Source organism: Ictidomys tridecemlineatus, chromosome 10, assembly GCF_052094955.1.
Source record: "Ictidomys tridecemlineatus isolate mIctTri1 chromosome 10, mIctTri1.hap1, whole genome shotgun sequence".
Classification (NCBI taxonomy): domain Eukaryota; kingdom Metazoa; phylum Chordata; class Mammalia; order Rodentia; family Sciuridae; genus Ictidomys; species Ictidomys tridecemlineatus.
Window position 1 is genome coordinate 104,775,161 of NC_135486.1, and position 27,521 is coordinate 104,802,681.

Here is a 27,521-nt window from a genome sequence, read left to right on the forward strand (position 1 = left end):
GTATGTAAAGATCAAAGTACATTTTTTTTGGTATACTTTTTTTTTTTTTGAAAAATACTATCTTGTCTGCATTGAATTTTCTTGGAACCATGAACGTCAGAGTTTATTTCTGGATTCTCACTTCTAGTTCTTTGATGTAGACATTGATTCTTAGAGCATTACCACACTGTCTTGAATACTGTAGCTTTGTGGTACATTTTGAAATTAGGTAGTTGTCAATCCTCCAGATTTGCTTTTTTTTTTTTTCTTTTCAAAATTGCTTTGGCTCTTCTAAAGTCCTTTGCAATTCAATGTAAACTTTAGGATCAGCTTGTCAATTTCTGCAAAAATGCCTGCTGAGATTTTGATGTGCTTGTGTTTAATTTACAGATCCATTGGGGAATCGTAAGCCTTCTAATCCACAAACATGCCATGACTTCTCATTTATTTGGATCTTCTTTAATTTTTCTTAGCAATTTTCTCACTGAATGTCTTTAGTTAAATTTATTCCTTAATATTTTGGTCTTTTAACGATACTACAAATGGAATTATTTTCTTAATTTCATTTTCGGATGGTTTGTTGACAGTACAGAAGAATAAGATTGAGTTTTGTATATTGATCCTCTTTGTCCCACGACCTTGCCAACGCAATTATCAGGTTATTAGTTCTAGACTTTTGTCATTTTGCTTACAATTTTCTACAGGCTGGATAATGTCATTTGCAAATAAGGAGGGTTTACATCTTCCTTGTCAAACGGCATGGATTTTTATCTCCTCTTCTTGCTTTGTAACACGGATTGGGGCCTCCAGAATAATGCTGATCAGTGGAGGTGCTTTGTTCCCCTAGTCTTAGGGGAAAAGCTTTGGGTCCGTTTTGGGGTCCACCTTTATCTTGTTGAGGAAGGGGCTGCCTCCTGATGCTGGCTTCCGAGTTTCCACAGTGGGTGTTGGATTTTGTCAAACGCTGTTCTGCATCCATCTGGTGCTGATGAGGCTTTTGTCCTTCTGTCTTAGTGTGTATGTCACAGGGTTGATGCTCAGGAGACAAACCAACCTTGCATTCCTGGGAGAAATCCACCATGGGGTCTATCTCTGTGTTGCTGGCTTTAGTTTGCTACTTTTGTTAAGAATCTTTGCATCTTTGTTCCTGAGACAGGTCCTGTGTTTGTTCCTGTGACATCTTTGTCTTTGGCATCAGGGAAAACACTGATGTCACAGAATATGTGCAATGTTTCCCTTTCTTTTTCTCAAAGTTTCTGAAGGATTGATACATATATTTTTTGACATGCTTGACAGAATTTACTACTCAAGCCATCTGGGCCTGGGTTTTTCTTTGTGGGAAGATTTTTTAAAAAATATTTATTTATTTATTTTTAGTTATTGGCGGGCATAACATCTTTGTTTGTATGTGGTGCTGAGGATCGAACCCGGGCCGCACGCATGCCAGGCGAGCGCGCTATGGCTTGAGCCACATCCCCAGCCCCTGTGGGAAGATTTTAAATTCATGGGTTTTCTAAAAAAAATTTTTTTTTAATTCAGAAGTTCTATCTCTTATTGAATCAGTTTTGGTGATTTTTTGTCTTTCTAGGAATTTGTCCACTCTGCCTAAACTGTCCCCTCTGCTGTCATAAAGTAGTTCTTAATAGTGCTTTATGTTCCCATGTGCCCTGAAAGGTGGATGGAGCTCTCTGGGTGGCCTGGTGTATGTCGGCTGTCAGAGCCGGTGACTGTGCCATCCATTCTTCTGCACGCTGCTGCGTTCTGGTTCTTCCTGTTGTTGAGAGCACAGTTTTGAAACCTCCGACTGTTGGGTCTCAGCGATCTATTTCTCCTTTCCGTTCCGTCCGTTTCTGCCCTGTGTATTTTGGGACTTTGTCTTCATGAGCATATTCAATTAGGATTATTGAGGTATCAACATATTTATCACTATGAAATTATCTCTCTTTGTCTTTCTCATATTTCTTGTCTTAAAGTATATTTATACTTCTTCTGGCTGGGTTACGGCTGCTGTTTGTTTGTTTGTTGTTTTGGGGGTGCTGCTGGGGATAGTTCCCGGGGCCCCTGTGGTGCTGGGCAGGTGCTGTGCCCCTGAGCCACACCCAACCCTGGCAACAGTTAGCATCTAGATCTTTTTCTATCCGTTTACTTCCAACATATTTGCACACTGGAAATAAAACACAGCTCTTTAGACGATATATATATATATTTGGATCTCCTTCTTTCAATGCAGCCTGACAATCTCTGCCTTTTAATGGGGCCGTTCAGCACATTCATTTTAGTGTTTTTTATTTCCTAGGACTGCCATTTTTCTTGGTTGTTTTTTTATGTCTCATGTCATTTTCCCCTTTTCTGACCTTTTTCTTTTTTTTTTCAAATTAGGCAAATATTCTGACTGTGCCACTTTAATTCTGTGGTGCTGTTGAACTTTCCATTTCAGTTATTATATTTTTCAACTCTGAATTTTCCATTTTAAAGGGAATCTGTCTCCTTGTTGAAGTTCTGTCGTTTTTTTACTCATTGTCATTCTCTCCTTCTTTTAATCAGTTTTCTTCGTTTCTTTGAACATATTTATGCTGGCTGCTTTGAAGCCTCTGTCTGCTCGATTGGTGTCGGGGTCGGGGGTGATGGCAGTTTCTATTTGATTTCTCCTTCTCAGCCAGGGCCACCCTTTTCTGTTTCCATGTCTCATAATTTTGTGTTGAAAATGGACAGTTTGGCGATGGATCATAGTGGCTTTGGATTCTGATTTTTTTTTAACCCCTGAGAGTTGCTAGGTTTTCTTGTTTCCTTAAGTGTTTGGTCATTTACCTGGACTAGAGCTGTGAGATCCATTTTCCGTCAACGACCACGGACGTCTCTGTTCTTCTTCCTTTAGAATCCCTGCTTTTAATTATTTACTTGTTCTGATTAGTTACCCATGGCCTTTAGAATGCATTTTGGGGCTGAGGATGTGGCTCAAGTGGTAGCGTGCTCACCTGGCATGCGTGCGGCCCGGGTTCGATCCTCAGCACCACATACAAATAAAGATGTTGTGTCCGCCAATAACTAAAAAAATATTAAAAATTCTCTCCTCTCTCTCTCTCTCTCTCTCTCTCTCTCTCTCTCTCTCTCCCTCTCTCTTTAAAAAAATAGAATGCATTTTGACAGCATCAAACATAAATGGAGCATAACTTCTCATTCTTCTGGTCGCACATGATGTAGAATCACACCGGTTTTGTAATCATAAATGCACACTGGGTCATAATGTCCGATTCATTCTGCTATCCTTCCTGGCCCCATACCCCTGCTCCATCCATCACGACCCTCTGCCTAGTCCTTCCCTAGCCCCGGCCCTTATTGCGAATTAGCATCCAGGTATCAGAGACAACATTTGGCCTTTGATTTTGGGGGGATTGGCTTATTTTGCTTAGCATGAAAGTCTCCATCCATTTACCTGCAAATCTGGCTTCCTGGGGACCACCTCTCTGTGTAGCTTTGAGGTCAATGACTGGCTGAGGGTTGGGTCAAACACCGGGAGCTGGGAGCCGGCCAGATTCCTGCTGTCTGGGGACCCATCTGCAGGCAGGTTTAGGAGTCTATGCAAAGATCAGCCAGGTGTGAAGGCTTGCTTCCTGCCAGACCTCTGGGGGGCCTCTCTGAGGGGCAGGAAAGGCTGAACTGCTTGGTCTCTGTTCTGCTGGTGTGTACCCGCCGCCCGTCACTGGGCTCCGTGACTGTCACGTTCCATGTCTCTCTGTATCAAGTTCTGACTACGGTCTGTTGCTGCCCTGCCTGGATCCCAGTTTCAGCCCTGAAGACTCTCGCTGGTCTTCCCCCTGCGCTCGTCACTGAGACAGGCGGCTGAGCATGACTTTGGTGTCTCTGCTCCAAGCCAAATCAACCCCTGGCAGAGAAGCTTCCAGAGTTCGCGGCCTGCCCTGCTCACGTGACGGCAGGAACTGATCTGATCTGGGGTGGGAGCCGGGGATGCAGGAGGCAGGAGCCGTTCCTAGTACAGATGCCCTCGTCTTAGCCAAAGTTCTGTCATTTTTCATAAGTAAATCTCTTTGGTCAATTTCCAGGATGATGAAATGATTATTTTTGAGAACTCTGTTTAGTTCATGGCTGTGTTTTTGTAAGAGGATTTGGCAAATCTTTTACTACGCTTTGTTGGAAGTCCCCCCCCCCTTCCATAATATGCTCTTTTAAAAACATTTTCATTTTTATTTTTTAGTTTTGGTACCAGGGAATGAGTGAACCCAGGGGTGTTTAACCATTGAGCCACATCCCTGGCCACCCCCCACCCTGCTTTTTTTCAGACAGGGTCTCACTAAGTTGCTTAAGCTGACCTCAAACTTGGGATCCTCCTGTCTCAGCCTCCCAAACCACTGGGATTACAGGCGTGGGCTGCCACACTCAGCAAAACAAAGTTTTTTAAAAAGTAACATATGTAGCTTCATGAAATATCACAAGGTGAAATCCATATAAGAACCACGAAGGTCAAGAAGTAAAATATGGCCTTCATCTTGTGTCTCGTGGGGCTTTCTGAGAGCTCTGTGACCTCTCCGTTAACCTGATTTGCAATCCCACTTTTGGACTTGATGTGAGTGGAACCACAGAGGTACATGTTCTTCCAAGGCTGGCTGCTTTGCTCAGAACAGTGTATCTTGAGAGCCAAATTGTTGTAGAGATAGCCTTTCATTTTCAGTGCTGTGTAGTATTCCACTTATCTATTCTACTACTGGTGGCTATTCAGGTTTTCAGTGATTATGTATAGTGCTGCCATGAATGTCCCTATACTTACGTTTTGGTGGACATGTGCGCTTACTTCTGCTGGACAAATACTTGGGTAAGTAATAAAGTTATAAGTTATGAACACTTTCAATTTTAGTAGATTCCGCAGAACAGTGTTTCAGAATGGTCGTACCCTCCCATGAGCACTAGATGGATGTTCTGCTTGTTCTGTTTCTTTGCCAACTCTTGATAGTTTCCGTCCTTTCCACTTTAACCCTTCTAGTGAGGACATTTTTTTTTTTTGGTAATTTTATTGGCCATTTGAATTATCCTCTTTGCAAAGTTTGTGTTCAAAACTCTCACCCCTTCTTCTAGTTGATGCTTGTCTTTATCTGATACATTGGTAGGAATTCCCTCTCAGTTCTTTTTTTCTTGACTCTATGCATGGTTTATCTTTTTACTCTGCCGTCGTGTCTTCTGATGAGAAGATGCTTTTCGCTTTAAGGTGGTCCCAATCATCCTTTAGGATGGATGCTCTTTGTTAGCTCATAAAGAAACATTTGACCCCTCCCATTCTTGAAGATGCTCCTCCATGGGATTCCCGGGAAGCCAGGTTGTTTTACCCTTGACGTTGGAAACGTCATCCCACCTGGAATTCATTTTTATCTGTGGTATGAGGATGGGTTCAAGTTTCAGGTCTTCCCATCTCTATTGATCCAGTTGGTCTTTTGCTTTTTTTTTTTTTTTTTTAAAAAACCTTTATTTTACTTATCTATTTTTATGTGGTGCTGAGGGTTGAACCTGTGCCTCACACATGCCAGGAAGTGCTCTAGCACTGAGCCACCGCCCCAGCTGATCTTTTTCTTTTTAATGAAAAGTGTCATTTCTTTTCTTTTTTTTCAGCAGGAGTAGGAGCCATTTATTGTAGGGCAACAGAGATATTTATACATTTTGCACAGCTTATCTTTTTTTTTAATTTTTATTTTTTTTATTGTTGGTTGTTCAAAACATTACATAGTTCTTGATATATCATATTTCACATTTTGATTCAAGTGGGTTATGAACTCTCATTTTTACCCCGTATACAGCTTGCAGCATCACATCAGTGACACTTCCATTGATTTACATATTGCCATACTAGTGTCTGTTGTATTCTGCTGCCTTTCCTATCCTCTACTATCCCATGTCATTTATTTTCAACAGCATTATTTCATTTAAACTTTTTGAGATAATCGTACAGTTCCAACTCCATAATTCAGAGATTCCATGTACCCATTATCTGGTTTCCCCCAGAGGTAACATCTTCCAAATTAGAGCACCATGTCACAACCAAGATGCTGACGGCAATCAATCCAGACGCTGCAAGTCCCAGCACACAGAGATCTCCCTCATTGCTTTATGTATGCATTCAGCGCTGGGCCTCGAGCGCGCCAGGAGAGCACTGTGCACTGGGCCACACCCACCTCTCTGACTCCCAGCCTCCTCTCTCACCCCTGGACACCTCTAATCCGTTCTCTATTTCTGTAATTTTGTCATTTCAAATATGATCTACAAATAGAATCATCCACCGTGTAACTTTTGGGGATTAGATTTGCTTTCACTCACCCAAATTTCCTGGAGATTATTCCAAGTTGTTAGGTTTATCAATCATTTTTCTTCCTCCTCCTTCTCCTCCTCCTCCTCCTCCTCCTCGTCCTTCTTTAATAATTGAGTGGTGACATCCTTTTTTAGCCTGGGTCTCTCTATATGCTCCACTGTATGTAGAATAAACACATGCTCAGCTGGGCAGCCTCATCCTGCCTCAGCTGGGTGGAACCCGGGTGCGCCAGACACCCTTGAGAAGCTGTGGAGTTGGTGGCAAGGACAAGGCGCACCTTGTCCCTTGATTCACTCTGTTGAATTCCCTCTCCACATTGTCCGCTCACAGCCCCCTGAGCCAGCCAGCTTCCCTGGCTGTGGCCCGACTTGGAGCCTCTGCAGTGGTGTGCTTGTTACAGGCAGAGAAGGTCTCGGCCAGGTCCACACAGTCCTAGGGCAGGGCCAGTGTGTGTGAATGGGGGGGACAGGGACAGGGGTCTGATCCCTTTGCTTCTGAGGACTTCGTGAGGCCCAGGAAGGATCAGAGCCCATGCAGTGACAGAATGAGTGCCCCTTGAGCCATCTGAGCACCTGGCATCCTGGAAATGCATTAGGACAGGAGTCAGGGACCTGGGCTCCCGCCCTGGAACACCACATTCTTGGAACATGAGCTTCATAAATGAATAAATGGGTGGGTAGGTGGATGGATGGACGACTGGGTGGGTAAATGGGTGGGTAGATGGACGAATGGGTGAGTGAACAGATGAATGGATGGGTGACCCACTGAATGGAGGGATAGGTGGACATGTGGGTGGATGGATGGGTGGAGGAATGGGTGCATGGATGAGATGGATGGATGGATGGATGGGTGAATTCACGTGGGGATGGGCTTATGTATGGATGGGTGGATGGATAGGTAGATGAATGGTTGGGTGGATGGATGGATGGATAGATGAGTGGATGGGTGGGTACATGGATGACATGGATGGGTGGATTAGTGGCTGGGTAGCTGGATGAATGGGTGGATAGATGGATGCAAGGTGCCTGGTTGGGTGGATGGATGGACAGACAGATGGACACATGGGTGGTTAAATAAAGGAATAGATAAACATATTTCTGAGTGATGCAGGATGTAGAATGAATGATGAATATAGATGTCCCTACAGGGATATGGGAAATGACAATGTCAGTATGCACAGGGGTTTGGAAGAAAGCGAGTGTAGAAGCCCCCAGATCAAGAGACTCACCTACGTCACCAAACTGCATGCGGAGATTACAAAGCCCAGAGAGGTGGCTTGACCAAACTCAGAGGGTCAGGCAGTAGCAGGGCTGGCCAGATGGATTTTTCTCCCACCACACCCTCCCCGGGAGAAGTGGGGTCTGAAGCAGGTCAGGTGCCCCATGGAGCTGACCGATCGATCCAAGCAGACAGGTCAGTTAGAGACGCCGGGGCTGTATGTGATTACTACTGATGCTCTGCAGCCTCGGAGGGCAATTCCTATGTGCCTATCCCTGTTTTAGACCCCGGAGGGATTCAAGTTGGACAAGGCCCTGTGGTTTGTGGCATGAGGGGACTTTCACACCCCCTCAGTTTGCTCATCTGTGGAATGGGGTGGGGGTCCAATCTGTGCCTCTGAAGACTGCTGGGCTGGGCCTCCAGCCTCCTGGGCCTACCTCCTCCTGCCCCCCCGGTTCTTGTCCGCCCCAGCCCTACATCCTGCATGTTGGCCACAGGGTAGCTGTCCCCTTGGCCTGTGTTGGGTGTGAGAAATGAGGGCCTGGCGGATACCGCGTGGCGGATGGCTCCCTGAGGGGCTGTCTTGGCTCTCTGCACCCAGGACGTTACCAAGCTGTATCTAAAGGTTGGGCCAGGGAGCCCAGGAAATGTTTAACTTTGAAAAATGGACCTTCACAGCTCATTAGGCCTCAGCAGCGTGGCCCGGCGCCTCCGGCGGCCTGGGGGAGAGGGAGATGCCAGGGCATGAAATCGCTGAGGTATTTAAAGGCCGATTTTGCATTCCTGACCAGCAGCGTCTGCCTGCCCAGCCCAACAGTACCAGGCTCTGGGTCAGGTTGGTGCATTGTGTCCACGAGCCCAGAGCCCAGGGCGGGCAGGGGGGCTGGTGGGCCAGAAGGGCTGGGCATCGGGGCTCCTGTTGTCTCCTGAGCCCTGTGACCTGGTCCCACGTTGGACCCTCCTGGAATCTGCCACTGGCTCTGTGACCTCGGACAAGGCCCTTCTTGACTCTGGGCCTCAGTTTCCACAATTGCACGGTGGCCTGTGTGCCAAGCGGCACTTCAAGTCTCAGAAGCGGAGACTGGTTATAAAGGGCCCCAAGGGGCAGTCGAGAGGAGCTCAGGGGCATAGCAGCCTTGCTTAGGGACACAACCGCAGGGCACCGGCCTGGACCCAACTGCAGGCCCCCAGTGGCCCAGTTCGCACCGTGGTGGCTGCAGGGACCGGCCCCGCTGCTGTGTGAGCTCCCTCGGCTCTGGGTGTCTGCTCATCCTCTGGGGGTGCTTCTGTCCCCCGAGCCTAGCAGGTGGGGTGAGGGCAGGGAGTAGGGCTAGGAGCCAAGAGTTGCACCGAGGGGCACATCTGCATGGAGCCAGGAAAAGACAGCCAGGAAAAATCGGAGCTAATCATTAGAGGTGGCCGCTGCCACAGCTCTCCAAACACGGAAAATTGCATTACGTTAGCTTCTGGTCTTCCTCCTGGATCCGCCGCAGCAACGTCGTGAGCAGGCGGCTGGGGGCTGGTGACCTGCCGGGCTGCAGCTGCCTCTGGCCGAGCGGGGGCTGGAGGGCTGGGCTGTTCCAGGAAGTTTTTTGATTCCTGGGGCTCTGTCCTCAGTCCTCGCCAGCTCCAGAACTTTCTGAGGGCTCTGTGACCTTGGGCAAGTTACCTCCATTCTCTGAGCTTCTGTTTCCTTAATTGGAAACCAGAGGAGCTTCCTTAATTCCGACTGACCTCACAGAGTTGTGGAATTAAGGCGGAAGCCTGAGTGGCTTCCTTCCAAAGTCCTGTAGGGAACAGTGGTGCTCCCTGCCCTGGACGTGGGGGGTCTCTGTGCGTGGCAGTCCTGCTCTGCTGCCTGGGCTGTTACTCTTTCAGCCTCAGTTTTGTCATCTGTGTAGTGGGCACAGGCCAGTCTCTCCATTAACATGACCCAGGATTCAGCCCCCACCCAGGCAGGCCCATCTCCACCCTCCTTGGGGTTGGGGGTCTCAGAAAGTGAGTGCTGTGCTGTCAGTCCCCCAGTGGGCAGGTGCTGGGCTCTGAGTACAGGTGTTGTTTCCTTCCTCCGTATCTTCTTGGGTTCTGGTAGCTCCTGGGGGGTGGGGAGCCCAAGCCCTGGAGGCGTTTACAGCTGTATGGTTTCATTCAGGAGAACTGGGGCGCACGGAGAGCCCAGGAGAGCCAGGAAGAGGTGGGGCTGGTTTGGAAGGAAACGCAGGGCAGAGTCCTGTCGGGGCTCCCAATGAGCCTGCTCAAGCAGACAGGTGTATGCAAATCCCGCAGCGAGGGCTTGGATGGCCTCCCGCGCCCGGGTTGGGGGAGTGTGCACCATGTAGAGCATGAACTTGAGTAAGGCGGGGGGGGGACCCCCACACGGCTGCAGGTCCTCACACGGAAGCAGACTCCTGCACAGGGGAGGCACACTTACAGAGGTGCCTGTGTGCACAGCCGTGTCACACCCCGGTGGTGCCACGACTCACGGAAACAGCCCGGGGCTGCAATCCACACACGTGTGCATCCTCCGTGCGTCCAGACAGCTGTGTGCACCCACACTGGCCCCTCCTGCTCGTCCCCATGGCAACCCAGCAGTGTCCTGGTGAGGCGCAGAGCAGGTGTCTGGGAGACCTCGGTTGGTACCAGGAGCCACGTGATGGCTCCCCAGAGTGGCCGGGCCAATCGGAGACCCTGGGCAGAGGCTCCGGGCTGGGGAAGCCTTCCGGAAGCCCCTGTCTGGCTGTGATTCGTGCAAGGATGAGCAGGACACCCCTGTCTGGCTGGGCCGCCTGCCAGTGCTCAGCACTGACGAGCCCTGGTGGGATCGACTAGCAGGTGGCCCTTCGTTTGTTGTGTTGATCCTACTTTCTGGGAAGGGAAACCGAGGCTTGAAGCTGCTGCTTCCGTGAGCCCCCAGCTCAGCCAGACACAGGCCCCCTTCCTTTCCCTCTCCCACCTCCATGGAGGACGGAGGGACCTGCCCCCAACTCCAGCTCCATCTCCCAGGCTCCGGTGGAGGAGAAATGCTGTCACCTGAGGACCAGTGGGTCCTCTCTGCCAGGTGGCTCCCTGCTTCTTCTTGCCATGTGGCTAATTGTCAAAGACCTTTGCTGCAAGACCCGGACCAGGCCCCTCCTGTCTGCCTGTGAAGTCATCCGCTCAGTTGGCAGGGTTCCCATGGCAACGGCAGTGACGTCACAAAGGGCTGGAGGAGGACGGCTGGAGGGAGGCTGGGGTGAGGCCGGGAGGGAATTCCTGGTTTCTCTCAGGCCTTCTAGAAAGATGGAACTCTGGCCACCGGTCACCCAGTAGGCATGGGCTGTGACACTGGAAAATAGGTCCCCAACCTTCCCTTTACCGCTCTGTGAGTTAGGAAACCCCTCTGTGAAGCCGTCAGCTCACCTGGGACCCAGAGCCTCTTCTGTCCAGGTGCCAAGTCCCCTGCAGGAGCAAGGACACGAGGCATGAGCCTCAGATGCTGGGGTGTCACCATCACGTGCCTGGCTGGCCTGACCGCTCCCGCCAAGGACTGCCTGGCTTTGAGGGTGGCTGACAGCTCCTCACCAGATCATTAGCTGTCCCCCGACAGCTGTCTTTGGGGCACACGGGTCCACACTGGAGCTTCTCTCTGGACTGGCTGAAGAATCGTCTCAGGAAAAGGAAGCCGTAGGACAGGGGACCCATCACACCCTGATAGCAGCAGGACCACCAGGTGCCCCTGCCCAGTGGGGACAAACTCCACTCCCTGCAAAAGTGGATGCACAGCCCAGTGCTGGAGAAGGCACTTTGACACCCGCCGCTTCCTCTCAGGTCCTCATCCTGCTGCTCCGGGCACATGTCTTGGGGCAAGATGGTGGCCTCCACAGGCCCGTGGAGGGTCTGCAGCAGCAAAATTGCCTGGCGCTGCAAGGATCCAGCCGTGGGAATCCTGTGCTCCTGCCCTCCCCGACCTCCTCAAGCCGGCCTCTGCCCCCCTCTGCTGCACCCCAGGGCTGAGATGCCCCCTGGGAGAGGGAGCCCTCTGAACCCAGGGCAGGTGTGGACCCAGGCCTCGGCTGCATCCTGCCCGGGAGCAGGGAGGGGTGCTTCCTCCCGACTTGTAGAACCAGGTGTGTTCTGGCCTAGGGCCCCACGTTCATTCACTGGCCAGCTGTTCACTTGGCAAATGCCTCCCCTGTGCTGGAGGGAGAAGGCTGCGCTGGGAAATGACCACTACCCGGGACGGCAGCTCCTCTAGGTGGAGCAGGCTGGAGGGGCTTCACAGAGGAGGCAGCCTGGAGGTGACTCCTTCCTCACCCAGAGACCTGGGAGAAGTCATCGTCCTCCCAGACCTGGGCTTCTCAGCAGGGTCAGGGATGGAGGGAGGAGGCGGGCACGGACAGGGCAGAGAGAGCCCCATCTCTCCCTCGGCAGGAGAGATGCCAAGTCAGGCTCCAGAAAGGAGGGGGAGGGCATCACGGGCTTGAGGCCATGATGTCCCCTGGCTGAGACCTCTCCTGCACTCAGAGAGGTCAGTCCTGTGACGGTTCTGCCCCGGTGCCCCTCCAGGGGTGCCGAGGCTGAGCACCAAGGAGCCCCTCTCTTCTCTCAGCCTCCACTGCCCCCCACCCCTCCAGGAGGGATAGACACCTGCAGGCTGACCCCGCTGGCTCAGTCCTGGAGCCGCCAGGGCAGGCCTGGGTGGCCCGCGTTTGGAGTTTGGCCCTGGTTCCCATCCATCCACGGGGTTCAGTGTGAGAGAACCGAACCCCAGAAGCGCCTTTGCCCAAACCAGTCCACATGTCCAGTATGATGTCAGGCTTCAGGGTGGTCCCCACCTCTGGTCCCTGCCCTCTTTCTGGAAATCCATCTCCCTTACCCCTGCCTGTCTAGAGCACGGTCAGCCTTTGCCACATTCAGCAGGGACAGGGATGCAGAGTGGAGCACAAGGCTCCTCTGCAAGGCCACCGTCCTGTCGGAGCAGGGTGGCAGTTTGGAATCTCCGGCAGGTGGCTTTCTGCTCCTCAGTTTCCTCCTCTGTGTGTTGGGTCTGTGACGACCTCTGCAGATTCTTGGGGTTGGAGTGTGGAGAGATGAGGAATAAGGCTGGGCGTGTAGTGAGTGCTCCACAAACACGCCCACTGTCACCGTCACCCTGGTCAGGGTCAGGGTGAAAACGGAGGCAGAGCCAGTGGGACGCAGCAGGAAGAGGCGCCTTGGTGACTGTCCTTCCTGTACCCAGGGAGTGTCCCAGCGTGCTCCGGGCAGTCCGAGTCTTGGGGATGTTTTGCATCTGTATGGATGTCTCTTTTATTTCGTGCCAGCATTTGAGCATCTCACCAGATTTGGAGCCAATTAGAGTCCAAGGAAACCTCAGCCTTCATTTCAGGCAAACAAGCAAATTTCAAGCCTCATTTTCATATTTCTAATAAGCACTTATCAAATTTACAGCTCTTACCTACAATTCGTCAGGTTAATGCCTTCGGAATATTCCCGCCACCCCTCTGCAACAATTTTCCTCTCCTGCCTTGCGTGGCTCACTGGGGGAGCTCTCTCTGACTTGCCTAAGCAAATTAGCACATCAGCTTCCTGGTGGGGCAAGGAGTGATTGTTTGGGCTGCCTGTCATGAGGGCGGGTGGAGTGAGGGGTCCCCAGGCATCGCTAGCTCCAGTGTGGTTCTTCCACAGCATCCAAAGCACTGTGCCGTCTCTGGCCACCAAATGCTAATTACTACCAAGACTACATTGCCTGGCATTGAAAGATGCATATATATTATATATATTATATGCAACATAATATATATTATATGCAATATAATATATATATGCATACTTTCTTTTTTAATTTCAAGATCCATATATATATAGTATTTACATATATATATTATATGTATAATACATAATTGTTTTTTTCACTTAAGAAAATACTAAAAGGAAAAATAAACTGTGGCTCGCCCATCCAGAGGAGCTTCAGAACTATCTCCTCCCCTTTTTCTCCTTTAAGGGTCAGTTTGTTCCAGGGTTTGTACCACCCTTGAAGAAAAACTTTTAAAGAATTAAAATCGTGAATTTTTTCTGCTTACAAAAAAAAAAAAAAGTTCACAGGTCCTAAGTGTACAGCTTGGCAAATTTTTTTTTTCACAAGGTGTAACTAGAACCTAAATCTAGAAAAAGAACAAATCCAATCCCCCAAACTACTTCAAGTCCCTGCTCCTGGCTCCTAAGGGCATCGAAGAGCTTCCCTTGGCTTGGCACCTTGTGGAAATGGACCCCAGTGCATTATGCTCATGGTCTGGCTCCTTCTGCACGGTTCACTGTGAAGTTCATTCCCCCTGCAAGTTGCAAGAGTGCTGCTTCAGCTTCATGGAAGGGACATCCCCCAGCTGACTCCACCTCCTCCACTGGGGGCATTCAGGTGGGCTACTGCAAACAGTGTCACTAAAACATCCTTGTGCCTGTGATGTGGGGATATGTGCTCTTCTGTCTCTCTGCGCTGGGAATGGACTTGTAGGGTCTGCTCATTCACTGATCTTAAAAGTTTCCAAGTTGCTGGGCGCAGTGGCCCATGCCTATAATCCCAGCCACTGGGGAGGCTGAGGCAGGAGGATCGAGAGTTCAAAGCCAGCCTCAGCAAAAGTGAGGCACTAAGTGAGACCCTGTCTGTAGATAAAATACAAAATAGGGCTGGGGATGTGACTCAGTGGCCAAGTGCCCCTGGGTTCAATCTTTGGTACCAAAAAAACAACAAAGACCACCCCCCCCCAAAAAAAATAGTTTCCAAGTTGCAATCTATGCCTTAATGTCCTTAAAGTGATTGTGCAATAGTTAATAAGAAGGGGGTGCATGATGGATTTCATCATTTTGCTGTTGAACACTTTGGTGGTTTTCCTTTTTTTTTTCTCTCTCTTCTATATCGAATGGCAATGGCACTCTTTGGCCACACCCTCATTCTTTCCTCTCTCTGGGATTATTTCCCTATGATGCATTCTCAGGAGGAGGACATTTGGGTGAAGGGGGTGTGCTCTTGTGGACTGTCAGGTGTGTGGCAGGTGATGCATACAGTATGTGCTGTATATGCAGAAGGGAAGGAGTCATTAGGGACCTTGTGTGAATGAGCTGCGGAACCCTGTGGAGGGGAGAACAGCCCAGGAGCTTGGGGCTTTCTCCTCCCTGGTCAGAGCAACCAGCATCTCCAAACAGTGCATCCGGCTGCCCGTTTCTGGACTCCACCTCAATGTAATCATCACGTGCATATTTTTTTTCTAACCTCGTTCTTTCTGTCAACATTATCTGACCACAGTGAGTGGCACCTGCTTGTTTCCTTGCAGAACATTCCAATGTAGGCAAGATCGTGGGCTGGTGCAGTCAGGGCTGTGAGGGGCCCCCTCTGTTGCACACCGTGGAGTCTCTCTGAGGCATGGTCTCAGGTCTCAGGTGCATGCAGTCTCAGGTGGTCTCAGGTGCATGCAGCCTCATGCCAAACTGTGTCCCAAAGCAACCCTGGAACCCTTGCCCTCGGAGCAGCACATGTGTCCCTGCGGCTCCACACTTTCTTACCCCCACCCTACCCCAGGACCACGGTAGACCTCAGGTCTGCAGCAGCCGGTTACGTTCCTGCATCTTTTTAATTTGAATTTCCCTGATGCATAATGCAGTTGAGCATCTTGGGTGGGGTCTCGTGGCCACTAGGATGTTGATGGGCCTCTTCCAGACCTCTCCTTGCAAGGGTGGGAATAAATCCTTCCCTGCCCCCACATCATCAATGTATTTTCCCATATTATCTTTGAACATGTACAGCTGTCGGGGGCTGGTAGAGCACTCGCCTTACATGTGTGAGGTACTGGGTTCGAGACTCAGCACCACATAAAAGTAAATAAAGGTATTGTGCATCTACAACTACAAAATAAAAAAAATAAATAAAGGTATTTGAGAAGAAAACGTACAGTTCTTTTCCCATTTAGGTCTATACTCAACCTGGATTGATTTAACCACATGGTGTGAGGAAGGGGTTCGATTGCCTTTTCCGCATATAGACATCTAATGTATTGAAAACTCTCCCCTTTTCCTATTGATACGTTATGTCTCCTCTGCTACACCAAGGCCTGGGTCACAGTTTCTGGGTTTTCTGTGTGGTTCAAGGGTTCACTCATCTAATCCTTTGCTAATTACCATAGCTTTATATCCAATTATAATTCCATGGTAAAGTAAGAGCCCCACTCAACTATGCTCTTTTTATTTAGGCTCTTTACCCTTTCCTATCAATTTTAGAATTGATTTGTCAAATTTCACAGAGAGAGAGAGAAAAACTCACACACACAAACACACACACACGTATTTTTATTAGGATTGAATAGAATCTATAGATCAATTTGCAGAGTCTTAACTTTTTAAAATCAATGTGTATTTTGTACTTATTGCAGATGTCTAGAGACACAGCAGGCTTTTGTATGTAGATTTTCCATCTAGAACCCCAAAGAAGCTCTTATTAATCATTATAATTTTCACCACCTTTTTGAATTTTATGTACACAACCAGATCCGTGGATGCCCAGAGTCTTACTCTTTCCTTTCTGAGTCTTAGAATTTCCATTTCGTTTTCTTGCCTTACTGCAATGGCTCAGATCACTAGTGTAGTTTCAAACAGAAGTGCTCCTAGCAAGTGTGTCCTTGCTTTGTTCCTGATCTCAAAGGAAGAGCTTTAGTTTCAGCATTACGTGTGTTGACTGCTGTAAGTGAGGCGCATCGATTTCTCTTTTGACAAATGACTTTGCAGAAGAATTGGGCCAAATCACCACACCTCACCAGCACTGTGCTGCCCTGGATGTTACCTTTGGTTTTGCTTTGTCTTTTTGCTGTCGCTGTTGTTTAGGTCATTGTTTATTTGATGAGCACGATTGGATTGGTATCTCACGGTATTTTGTAAAAATCTGCAATTCTCCCTGATGAGGTGAGAAGCCGAGTTTATCTGTTCATCTGGCGCTTCCCTAATCAGTTTGAATGCGTCCTCTACACAGTGAAGACAGTTATCCTTCCCCTCCCACAGTCACCACAAGTGTTTCCCATAGTTTTTCATTTTTGTCATTTTTCAGTGTTCCTTCTTGTTTTTATTTGGTCAAATCGGCTTCTCTTTTCTTTTGCCACGTATTCTATGCCTTCTGCGCTTGGAAAGCCTGTCTCTCTCCTGAGGCCTGATAAGTATTGGATTCTGTTTTCATCCGGCTTTTTTTTTTTTTTAATGGCTTAATATTTCATATTTAACCGTTTTACTCCGTCTGGAATTGGTGGGGCCGTGGGATGGGAAGTGAGGAGTTAATTACCACTTGCAGTTTACCAGGGGAAGGGGCCTCATTTGCACTTCCGGAGTCTCTAGGGTCTGTCTTCCCAGGTCTGTGCTGAGCGGAGAGAGATTAAGGGAAGGAGGGAGGTGGCATCCTGTGCTGCCAGCTCTGGGGTTGTGGAGCCTAATTACCACTGGGACAGTCCTGATGGCTGCTTTGCCTGAGCTTATCCAAAGCCGAGCACCGTTACCCCAGCTTGGTCACCTCCCTGGAACCTCAGGTACCTATTAGTGTTTGAGACTTAGTTTCTCATCTGTGCAGTGGGGTGGGGTGTGAGGGGGTCTAATGACACCGGTGCTGCAGAGGGCTGTCCCTAGAGCAGACAAGCTGAGGACATGTCCTGCAGAAAACAAGAGCCAGGCGGGCTCAGGACAAATCCCAGCTCTTCTGTGAGACCTTGGGCGAGTGACATCATTTCTCTGAGGTTCGGTTTCTGCATGGGAAAAGCGGGATAACAGTACTGTTGTTCCCACCTCAAGGGGCTTGGGGATGGTTCAGCAAGACAACCCACCAAGTCGCATGGCACTGGGGGCCCTGCATTGTTGCTGTCTGGGAGGATCCTCCTTCAGGGATGGGGCCTGCATCCTAGCGCGGCTGTTTCTGGGTGTTGGACCCTGGACCAGTTGTGATGGGGGTGGGGAACTGGCACCTGGGCCCAGCTCCCTCCCCAGTTCTGAGGGGGCTGAATCTGTCCCTCCTTTCCCTAGACTGGGTGGTGAGAGGTCTCTTTGTCCCTGACCCAGGCAAAAGGATTGGCACGGCTTGGAGATGTCTGTGATGCACACACACATGTGCTTACACACGAGCACGCACATGCACCCTCACACGCCTGCATGGACACACATGCACATTTGCAACCAGACCCTCTGTACACGCCTGGTCACACCTAGACACAGTGACTCGGGCACAAACCCTAGACAGTGTCGTCCACTGACGCTGTGCTCACGTTGGCTGTTGGCTTCTGCTCCCCCACCCTCACTCCTCCCAGGGCCTGGCCAACAGGCTTTCCTGAGCCTCCCGGGGACACAGCCTAATGTCCTGTCCACCAACAGGGCCTAGCTCCTCATCCTGGACAGGCTGATTCCTGAGGGTCTGCCCATGGCCTCCCCTGGGACATTTACACTGTATTCAGGGTCTGCCCAACAGGTTGTGGCACAGAGACCATCTGTGGCCAAGAGGGCAGGGAGATGAGTGGCCAGTGGGTGTCAACCAGGTCCCTGGTGCTGTGGAGTCCCTGTGCCCAGAGAAGGAAGGTGGGTGGGGCCCGGAGACCTGCCTGAGGCCCCCCAAGAACAGCCCCAGCCAGCCCCGTGTGGGTCACCCTGGATGCCCAGGAGCCCCTCCCTCCACAGCACGGGTTGGCTTGGGATTCTGGAGGTGACGGGCTGGGTGTCGGGGGGAGATGAGCCACCAGCCCACCTCTCCCGCCTGACTCCTCCCCAACCCAAGATCCCCCTGAAGACGTCTCTGAGTCGGGGACCCCTCCACCATGGGTCCCTGGGAGGCATGGACACGCCAGGCCTGGACATCCTCAGCGGCTTAGTGTCCAGCACACAGTGGAAAGCAGGCAGGAACTGGGGTCAGAGCACCTCCTATTCGCTGAAGACCTACTGTGTGGCAGAGCCAGGACTGGTGGGCGCCATCCCAGGTGAAGCCTCAGCCCTGTCCAACAGGACTCAAGGTCGGCTTCTGGCCTGGCGGAGCTCCTGGAGTGGCGGAGCGGGTGACGCGGTAGCTGGACCGTGAGTGGTGAGGAGCCAGCTGGGTAAATACAAATATGGGACAGAGGCTCCCAGGCAGGGAGCCCGCCAGCCCAGAGGCCCAAGGCGGGATTTGCTGGGTGACAGGGAGGGACGTGTTGGGGGAGGCGTCAGTGTCAAAGGGCTGAGCTTGGAGGAGCCAGAGCCCGGCCCCAGGTGGGCAGGTCCTGGGGGTCAGCACAGGGCCAGGCGGGCAGGGTGGGAGGTGGTGGCGACATCCTGGGGCGGGGTGGCACAGCTGCGGGAGGCCGGACTGCTAGCATCAGCAGGCCCCCCTCCTCCCACCTCGCTAAACAATCATGGCACAAAATATGCAAATGGTATAATTACTGTTATTTGTTTTGCTGATATAAGTGTTTGAAATGCAAATGTCAAGTTTGGGCGCTGTCGGTTTTCCCCACCCCTCTTACCCGGACATTTGCAAGTCGATGAGTTGTTCCCCGTCCTGGCAGAAGGAGGAGACTGGGGTGCCCCCACTTCTGAGGCCCCTGGGAGCCTCCGGGCAGCAGTGGAGTGCTGCTTCTGCATCGTGTGTGGCTGCCCAGGGCCCTCCCTGCTGCCCACAGTGGGTGCCTGAGATTGGAGCCCTGGCTTCCTTTTCCCGCCTACCAGCTGTGCAGTCTGGCCCCTGAGAGCCTCAGTTTACCCCTCTGTGTAATGGGAACCCCTGGTTCCTGTCCAGGCCCCACCTGACCCATGGCCATTGAGTCGATGGGATTGGGCCTTCGTTCTCATGGGCAAATTTCCCCATCTGTCCTAGGCATCTAGAGTCCACCCAGGGTCTTGGGGGGCCTGATGAGTCCCCAGATATCATAGAGAAACCTGTGTGTGTGTTGTCGGGTGTGGTGGCGCACACCTGTGATCCCAGGTGCTCAGGAGGCTGAGGCAGGAGGATCTCAAGTTAAAGGTCAACCTGGCAACTCAGTTAGACTCTGTGTTGAAAATATAAAGGGGGCTGGGAATGTACCACTGTGGCAGAGGGCCCCGGGTCCAACCTCCAGTATCACACACACAACTGTGTTATTCCCAGGACGTCCTCAATGGTCGCCTCTGCAGCCCGGGTGGCCTCTGAGATCAGGGGAAACCCAAGTGGGGAGCTTTCCGGAGCTGGTTAGGGGCACCCCAGCAGGTGGTGTGGCTCAAAGGCCAGTCCTATCCCAGTCCTACAGGTGCCACCCCACGCCCTGTGGCGCTGTGGTCCCAGCAGCTCCACCTCCTGGGCCGCCTAGATCTGTGCCAGATGCAGACGGGGCGCTACCTCTGACCCAGAACAGCCCCCAGGGCCGCGGTGTCTGGTTTCCCAACTTTAACTTCAACTGAGCTCCCCCGATCCGCCCCCCACCAGCACGTCCACAGCACGTCCACGTCTACGTCCAAGCGACTGTTACTGGCGCAGGCCCTTCAGACACGTGGGTTTCTGGTGGTAATGAGTGCTAACTTAAAGCCACCTTGAGTCACCTGCCTTCCTGTGGAGACAGCACAGTCCCAGAGACCCCCACCTGCCCGGCTCCCTAGCGGGTCCAGGCATGGCCCTGGCCGAGTGGCCTCCCGCTCAGCCCCCTGGGGCCCTGCTCTGGGGGTCCTGGCAAGATGCTGCACTCAAGCTCGGGCTGGGTTGAGGGATGCGGTGGATGCTCAGGCCGGGTGTGCCGAGCAGCAGCTGTGAGTGTGTGCACGTGTGTGCAGGCGTGCTCCTGTGTGTGCCCACACTCGCCTGTGTCTGCATGTCCACATGCGTGTGTGCACTGGTGTGTGCTCACCGTGTGTGCTCCAGGACAAGAGCCTGACCCGGGCTCAGCACCCCGCACTGGGTGTTAGCCACGCAGAACTGGCACAGCCGGGGAGGGACCAGCGGCCCCCGACCTGCCCGGTGGCCTGGCCTCTGCTCAGTGGCTCCCGGGCACAGTCTCTCGTTGTTGCTTCCCTGGAAAGTCCAGGAGCTGAACACAGTGTCTGGGGTCGGGCCTCCCACATTTTCTCCCAACTCAACGTCATTGTAAAGTGGGGCTCTGTGCATGAGGCCTCCGCCATCCTGCCCTCCCCTGGGCTTCCCTGGATGCTGGACTGGGCGGGGGACCATCAGTGCCCTGTGTCCAACGTCCATTCGCAGGGGATCATGGGGAGGAAGCCCGTGGGCCTGGGTCCCCGGCTCATCTCAGCCTGGAACCTCCTGCTGTTTTTATTTCAATTACCTTTTCCAAGACAGGTTTAGCCTCATTAGCATATTCAAATACAGTCCATTATTATTTGAATTAGCTGTTAAGTAATTAGCTCTAATTGATGAACATTCCCCCCCACTTCCCCACATATTTTTTGGTTATTTACATCCGCTTCTAACCAACAATTTTAGGTAATTACATGCCAGTCACTCTTCTATTTGCACACACGCGCACTTCCTCCGGCGACAGGTTCTCCTCCTCGCCTGCCTTCCACCCGGCTCCTGCCTGGCCCTGGTGGGGTGGGCGTGGGCAGGCCTGGGCTGGTGGCTCCCGCCCCCAGGAGGGTTGCTGTGGGCAGCACAGGGCCACGCAGACCCTGCACCACCTGCAAAGGCTTTGTCCTGCAGATGCCACCTCCTCTGGTCACTCACCTCCTCCACCTGTGGCACCTCCCACCCGGCCCTTCAGCATCTTCATTCACCAAGAGCTCAGAGTGGTGGCATCATGCCTGGGACCGGGCCTTGTCACCACATCCAAGCTGTGTGACCCCAGGGGGGAAAGGATTCCTTTGAGCAGCTTCAGTGTCTCCATTTGCAAAACAGGGGTGGAGTGCCACCTCCCAGGGACAGAGAGTGGAATGAGAGGCTGCCTGGGGTGGACATGTCTCCTTGGGCAGACCGGGAGTCTCAGCACTTGTCCATGCTGGGCCTTGGCCTGAGGCTGCCAGTTCTCCCCTCATTTTCTCCTGCATTCAGGATGGCCTGGTGGGGCATTAGTGTCCTGGGGTGGGGAGGGACCTTCTGGGACCGCAGGGCTGGTGAACTCCCCAGGGTCATTGCTTAGCCAGACTGGCCTCCATCTCATGGAGGTCAAGTGAATCAGGGGACACAGGGAGCCTTGAATGTCCCCACCAGGCTGGTCCTTCCAGGACTGCAGCCCAGAAGGGGACCAACCCCTGGGCCACATCAGAGTGGCCGAGGATGGAACTGGTGAGGTGACCACCTGCTCCTGGGTGCCTTGCACCCCAGCTGCTGCCTCAGACCAGCTGTCTGTGCCTCTGCCCCGAGGGCCCTGGTGCAGCAGGAAGTCCCCTGCTCTCTCCTGTCATCAAGGCATAACCACAGCAGTAAAGTGCACAGGGGACCAGCGTCTGGTGGCTCTGACAGGCAGGACCTTCCACAGGCTGAAGCCACCACCGTGGGCGTGTGGCTTCAGACCTCTCCTCTGTCTCTCCGCAGTGGGCACTGCCTTGGCAACCGTTTGTCCAGCCACTGTCCTTCTGTGTCCTGAAGCCAGGAGAAGATGCCCGTGACCCCTGCAGGCACGAGTCCACTCGTCTGTACTCCTCAGCTGTGCTGGGTGGCTGACGGTCCCTGACCCACAGGTAAGGGACATTCTTGCTCATCACGCGCTCGACAAGGGGGCAGGGCCACCTCCTTAGGGGCTGTGAGATAGGCCCTGGGCTGGAGCAGTCCCGGAAGGGGACGAGGCCAAACCAAATGTCCTTCAGGAAGAAGTGTTGCTCAGGGACTGAGTCCTGGTCAGAGGTGGCTGTCCCTGCAGGTGGGCGAGGGCAGAGGGGCTCAGGAGTGGGCAAGAGCAGCTGGGGTGTTGGGGAGCTGGAAGGGGTCCAAGTTGGTGGTGGCCTTGCTGGGGGCTTGTCACAATGCCCCCTGACGAGCCAGGACAGCCCTGAGATTGATGTGCATGTGGAGTCACGTGGTATGGCCTGGGTGACAAGGTTTACCTGGCTTCATCCTGAACCCAAGGCAGGTTCTTGCATGCAACGATGCCTCCCGAAGAGATGGGGGCTGGGTCTGCAGCCTCCGTCCAGTGCTAGGCCAGGTGCTCCTGGCCCTGCTGGGGAGTGCCTGCTGAAAGTCTCACCTGCAGGTGGCAGGTGGCCGGTGAGCTCATTTACCGCACCCCCCACGGGCTGCCTCTCAGGCAACTGGACTTTGACTTCCTCCTGGTGATCCTTGCTCACCCAGTTCTGGACTGAGATTGAGCTCAGATGCAGGTGCTTTGGCTCAGTGTGTGGTCCTGCAGAGCTGTGTTGTCATACCTCACGTGACCAGGAGGAGGTGCTGTTGGGAAATAATGTACTACTTTTTCTTTGGCGCTGGGGATTGAACTCAGGGTCTCTCTCTACCGCTGAACCACATTCCACTCAGCCCTTTTTATTTTTTTATCTTGCGACTCAGTTGCTCAGACTGGTCTTGAACTTGAGATCCTCTCACCTCAGCCTCCCGAGTTGCTGGGATTACTGGTGTGCGCCACTGTACCCATTTCCATTTGGAAACTTTGGATTTTAAGCTCTGGGTTTTCTCAGTGGGTTGCTGCCTCTGCGTTCAGGACTGAGCGTTGCCGGGTTTTGCATTTGTTTAAAGTGACCCAGGGTTTTCTCAAGGCCGGTTTTAAAGGACGGTGAAAGGAAGGGGTTCGGGACTTTGCGGGGCTGTCTCTCTGGTCACATGGGGAACAGAGGCATCCTGACTCTTCCTAGATGTGCCTATTCTACTGGTGTCAAATGGCCACCAGACTTCTCAGAAGACAGGGTGGACCTGGCTCTGGGGAGGTCCCAGCCGACTTCGCTCCCCGTGCTCCAATGGCTAGTGAAGTTATTCAGGGGCCTCGCGGGCCCTGGCCATCTCCAGTGGGAAAGGCCCCAGGGTCGGCCACGCCACTCTCATGTTACAGGTGGAGAAACTGAGGCCCACAGGGGGTCCCAGTGGTTTGGTCTGGGCGTGGGTCTCCGGCTCCCAGTCTTTCTCCTGCACAAGGGCACAGGAGTGAGCAAGCGTCTGCCCTGGTGCCGGCCACCGGGGCGTCACCTGGCAGGAGACGTGCCCCTGCCTCCGCAGCCTTTCCTTCCTGCTCCCCGTCAGCAGGGACCTCTGAGCAGAGTGCTCCACCAGGGAGCATGGGGTGATGAGCCAGATCGGGGAGCACCTTTCCATCCCAGGAGCAAAGCACCCCAAGACCAAACCTGCGCCTGGACCCCCTGGGAGGTGTCTCTCGGGCTGGGGATCGGGAGTCCTCTTGGAGGAGGTGACCGTCCTCAGCTGGAGAGGAATCCGCACTGGAGAGCAGCTGAGCCCAGGCCAAGGGGCCGGGGGGAGTGAAGGGGGGTGTCACCCAGGGGGCTGGCAGGGGCACTGTGAACCCACCAGGTCCCTTAGGTCACCCCTCAGGCTCCCGTGGAGCACCTGCCATCAGCCAGACCCAGGTGGGGACTCGCCTCTGCGTCCAGGCTCCCTGGGAGGCACACGGCAGGCGCCCAGTGTCCCCAGGACAGAGGGAGGGGCAGCAGCTCTGGCCACTCTGGTCCTCGGACACCCCCAGGCATCCAGATAAGCCCCAGGCCGTGGTGGGATGTGGCTCTAGCAGGAGACGGGACTGGTGGAGAGTGAGGTCAGGGAGGTGGGCAGCTGGGGGCCGCTGACCTCAGGCTGGTGGGTGGCCTCGGGCGAGGTGGCTGCACCCGCCCGCCTGCCCCTCCCCCAGGCACGCTGTGGTCACTTCTCCTCCCCCAGGCCCGCCTGTCCCCATCCACTCTGCTGACCTGGGACACGAGGCAAGTCACTTTCCACTTCCAACTTGTCAGTCTGTCCACTGGGGCTGGTTTGTCCCTCCTTCGAGGTGGGCATTGGTGGAATCAGAAGCTGCCCTGGACAAGGGGGTGACGGGGACATCCGTGGGTGCCCAGGGCTCCTGCTTTCCTCCCTCCTGGCTGCGCTGTGCTGTACCTCCCGAGCCTGGCAGGTGGCCGACGCTTGTTGAATGGAGGGACGTTCCCAGCCCAGCTACCTGGCAGGGCAGGTGGCAAAGCAGATGGCCCCGCGGCTCCCGCGGCGGGGTCTGATGGCGGCGCGTGGCTCTGCCAGGGCTTCCTCAGGAACCCGGGGGTGGGACGCACTGTTTCCAGGGTCCCCACTAGCTGCACCGCTTCGTCATCGCGAGGAAAGTTTCTGGGCTCCTGTCCCCTCCCTCTTCCTCCCGTGCCACCAAGGCTGCTTTCACTGAAGCAGTGACTAAGAACCCGGAGGGGACTGCTGCTGCGTTCCAATGACCTCAGGGGACCTTGGATGGACTCTGTGTTCAGCACCAGGGACAGAGGGACAAGCTAAGGTGTGAGACAGCAAGACAGCCAGACAGGAGGAGGAGGAGGCAGGTGTGGATGGAGGTGGAGCTGGGCTCTGTGGGGGCCTCTGGGTCTCCTTTGAGAAACAGGGATGATGCCACTCCCTGCGGGTGTCCTGCGACTTGCCCAAGGCCACCAGCACGGGCGCTCTCCGTGTCGCCCCTCCCCCGCCCGCAGCAGGGCCCTGGGTGACAGGCTGGGGTTGGCCTGTTGAGCTGCTGTCCAGAGATCCGCCGGGCGGCCGCAGAGCAAATAGCCCAGGCTCATTAGCCAAAGGTCACAGCTCTGGAGCCCGCGTTGCACGTCCTGCCTCTCACAGGCGTTGGGAAGGAGCCGGGGACTCTGACTTAGCAGCTTGGTGACCAGGACAGCCCCACCCCCTGCCCACAGCTCCTTGCCCAGTGGCCCAGCCCATGACCACGACTCTGACCCTGGGCCCACTGGGAACCCTCCAGCCCCAGGAGAAGGCCTTCCCCTCTCCAGGCTGGACAGGCCCCTGGGCGGCAGAGATGCAGCCCCCAGAATGCCACGGGGCTGCTCTGACCTCCCCCCGACAGTCCCTGCCCAGCGGTCTCCCACCCCACGTCCCCGCTGGGGCATCCCCCCACGGACCCCTCCTCCCTTCCGGCTCGTTCTGACAGCCTCTCTCTAAATCAATCTATTTTTTTAAAAAACCTTAAATACATTTATTTTAAAAGGAAGCTTTATGGCACTACACAAATTGCCAACAAGGCTCCCTTGCCATAAATAGAATTCATAATCATAAAAATAAATTCAGTGGAAAGAAAACAATGTTATTAAATTCTAGGCGGATGCTATAGCCCGGGGGGAGGCTGTGAGCCCGAGGTCTGCTATTGCTTTATTAAAAAGAAAGAGAGAGAGGAAGAACAGCAAGCGTACAGAGGTGTTCAAGACTCACCCACCCCGATATGAGACTTTCTTTTTGATGTAATCAGGAACATCGAAAAGAATTAAATTGAGAGTAACTTTCTAATAAAAACGATTCAGCATTATTTTATACCTTGTCAGTGAGGGATTGGATTTGGCTGTATAAGACAGAAACCCAACCACTGTGTGGTTGCACCCTATGGTGGGTGTTGTATTTTTTCTCATGTAAAGAGGGTGACAGGGGAGTTGGCACACAGTCTTGGGATGTTATCAATGATTTAGGTTCTTTTACCTTCCTGTTGTATCATTGGTAGCATTTGTCCTCATGGTCTCAAGGTGGCTGCTGCACTCCAGCCATTGTATCTGTGTCCAAGATGAGAAAGAGCTAGAGGAGACAAAGGAGAAGGGATTTTGCCCGCTAAGTCTGTTCCTTACTATCCAGAAGACAACAGGGGGCACCGAGCCCCTTCTCCTGCCCACTAGGTCTGCTCACCAAATACTTCACCCATTTGCCACGCAGCTGCTTGGTGTCTACTAATTGCATGGGGCACGAGCAAGGTCCATGATGGCTTTTGTGAGCCGACTCATGGCGTCCTCCAAGGTCTCCCTGCCCCAAGCTACATCCTCCCCTCTTCTTCCCTCCACCCCACACTTCTCCTGCCCACGAGTCCCCATCCTGGGGCAGCCCCTGCCTCAGTCTCCTCACGTCCCCTCCTTGCAGACCCAGAGTCCCTGCAAGAGCGTCCAGGTCCAGCAGCACTGCCCTCTGGCCCCTCCCTCCCCTGGCTGCCCCAGGGCTGCGTTGCTCTCTGTATTTCCTCAGAGGATTCACACTGTGGTTCCTGTGATGTCATTAGCAGGGACAGCGTCCCTTGCAGCTGTGTCCCTGCCTTGGCCTCTCTGCCAGAGACCCTTTCCCTGGCCAGGGACCCTACAGGGCTGTCACTCCCAGGGACCTTTCCTTCCTCCTGGGCTGGCTCTGGCCCTGTCCTTGGCACCCCGTGCAGGAGACCTGTCCCAGCCCAGGTCCAACTCGAGGCCTGTTGCTAAGCAGCTGTTCCATCTGAGGCAAGTTGCTTACCCTCTCTGTGCTCTTCTTGGTGAGCTGGGGCTGGGGCAGCTCTGGCTGGGTCTCCTTGATGAAGTGAGTGGGTGGTACCTGGTGGCACCGGAGCCCCTGCTGTGCCTCTTCTTCAGCCCTGCCCCCCACCCCTGCACCCAGGCCCCTGTGTGGCATCCTGCCTTGGCCTCCATCTGTCCCTAGGTCACCCTGCGGCTGGGGTGGTCCAGCGACACAGCACCACCCGGGGGGCCGGCACCTGCGTGGGTGAGGCCAGGATGATGCCTGGGGTCCTTGGGGGCCAGGGGCTGGGCCAGCCTCAGGGCAAGTGTCCAGTGGCCTCTCCTGCACTGGCCGGCTGTGTCTGGGTGCCCCAGGCCGGCTGGGGCATGTGTGTGTCCACCAATGACTGTGGCCTGCCCTCCCCCTTAGCCCTGGTGACTCACAGGAAGCCCGACCCCCCAGCCCCACCTCCAACTGTGCACCCGCAGCCAAAGTGGGTCAGGGAGGCGGGGCAAGGGGAGGGGGGGAGGGGAGGGGGCGGGGTCAGGGGAGGGGGAGGGGAGGGGCGGGGCAAGGGGAGGGGGAAGGGAGGGGCGGGGCCACAGGGGAGGGGGAGGGGCGGGGCCAGGAGGGAGAAGTCCTCCCAGGGCTCAGAGCCCATCCTGCTTCTTGCTGGACACTCGCCTG

At 53.5% G+C, this 27,521-nt stretch overlaps 1 protein-coding gene and 1 long non-coding RNA gene across 5 annotated transcripts in view; one reads left to right on the forward strand and one right to left on the reverse strand.

Moving 5' to 3' along the window:
• Positions 1 to 27,521, forward strand: part of Elfn1 (extracellular leucine rich repeat and fibronectin type III domain containing 1) — a 61,900-nt gene that overhangs the window by 14,949 nt on the left and 19,430 nt on the right. For 3 of the 4 annotated variants that reach the window (XM_005339838.4, XM_078023578.1, XM_078023577.1), the window contains exon 2: positions 21,978 to 22,123. The exons of the other annotated variant lie outside the window; for it this stretch is intronic. The gene's annotated coding sequence lies outside the window, so the exon portion shown is untranslated. The remainder of the gene's footprint in view (positions 1 to 21,977; positions 22,124 to 27,521) is intronic. 4 annotated transcript variants of the gene reach the window in all.
• On the reverse strand, positions 22,117 to 27,264 carry LOC144367421 (uncharacterized). Its single transcript, XR_013426778.1, has 4 exons — positions 26,853 to 27,264; positions 26,064 to 26,156; positions 24,305 to 24,409; positions 22,117 to 22,826 (listed from the first exon to the last, which is right to left on the reverse strand). It is a non-coding gene; the product is annotated as an uncharacterized LOC144367421 (long non-coding RNA).